Source organism: Silene latifolia, chromosome 1 (genome assembly GCF_048544455.1).
Source record: "Silene latifolia isolate original U9 population chromosome 1, ASM4854445v1, whole genome shotgun sequence".
In the NCBI taxonomy this organism is placed as follows: Eukaryota; Viridiplantae; Streptophyta; class Magnoliopsida; order Caryophyllales; family Caryophyllaceae; genus Silene; species Silene latifolia.
Window position 1 is genome coordinate 26995563 of NC_133526.1, and position 1622 is coordinate 26997184.

Genomic DNA, 1622 nt, shown 5'->3' on the forward strand with positions numbered 1-1622 from the left:
CTCCATGTTAGACGGGATGAGTGAAGCAGAGTAAGTGGTGGTAGATCAAGGTGGTGAACGAAGAAATGTGGCAATGGTGAAGTCATAGACAATTATTTTGATTTTGACAGAGGTTGTAAGGATAAGATTGACGGAGGTAAATATTGAAAGTGATTATTTAGAAGTGTTAGAAATCATATTTTAAATATCACATATTATGGTTTAAAGTTTTAGTTATAAAAACTTAAGGATCTTATGCATGCAAAACATATACAAGAGTAAGGAGAAAAACGGTTCCTTACATTTGATATTTCGGATATTTTGGGCACAAGTGAAGTCTCCTACCTCACTTGTTCTTGAGCTTTCCATATGTTAGGATGATCCTTCAAAGACTTCAAGTGTAGAAGCCACTCCTCTTGATTGCACCCAAAATTATCCCTTATCTCTACTAAATAATATGTGCTAGATATTTGTTTAGAAGTTTACCTTAAAATTGATTACTAATACTCATATATTACATTAATAATTTTAGTAATGTGATTGAATAATTTGGATCAAAAATCTCATGTTTTGATGAAGATAAAGATGAATATGTGAGAGAGGAAAACTTTGCATGTGTATGAATAAACATGCATGAGTTGAATAGGTAGAGAACAAAAATCTCTAGTGTTGAAGGGGGTCACGGTTTTGGAGGTTGGGAGACCAATATATGGTCCTTCCCTTTTTCCTTTTGTTCTTATCAAAACCTTAGGCATGTAAGGCTAGGTAAGTAGTGTCATGATGATGTTATTTTAGCTTATTAAAATAAATCACCACCATCCACTAAACCCTCTACATTTTGGTCCACTTATAAAATGGACTACCATTTTATTTTGTCAATTGTCACACAATATGTCACATGTAGTATGTTACATGTTATTAATTAATTTAATGCATATTTATCTCATAAATATCATTTTATAAATTAATTAAATTACATACAACAAATTGACTAGTAATACTTGATCACATAAATAAAATGGGTCATATAATTATAATTCACAACATCTTGTAATTATAATTAACCATTCATTCTCATCTCTGCTGTTTCACAAACAATAAACAATTTTAGTAATAAAGTATTTCAATTAATAAAATAAATCTTATTTAATCCCATTACAATAAAATATCAATATTCTCTCTCACAAATTGAATTGTTTAATTTTAAGGAATTGATTAACTTGTATCGTCATACAATTAATCAATTTTACAGATTAGGGCATCATCCTTTAGGTGTGACCTTAAGGGATCAACTGACCACCACCGTCCCACGACAGTAACGTCAAACTCTAGCAATCCAATCGTTACCGATTAATGTTGATCAGTTGACTATAAAATGAATCATCCCTTACGTATTCTTAAAAATGAGATTTAAACATGTGATCATCATGATCGACAATTGTGATCGCATTATTGTTGGGGACACTCCAACAATCTCCCACTTGTCCTCGACAAGTGTGCGTCACCAATTCTCTTGTCCTATTACTATCTCCCACTCAATTCAAGGTGTCTTTCGGGTCGTACTTGCAAGTGATCATATCGAGAGTGGTTTCCTCGATCTGGAGAATAACTGATTGACCGGAGTTATCTACCATAGATACCTT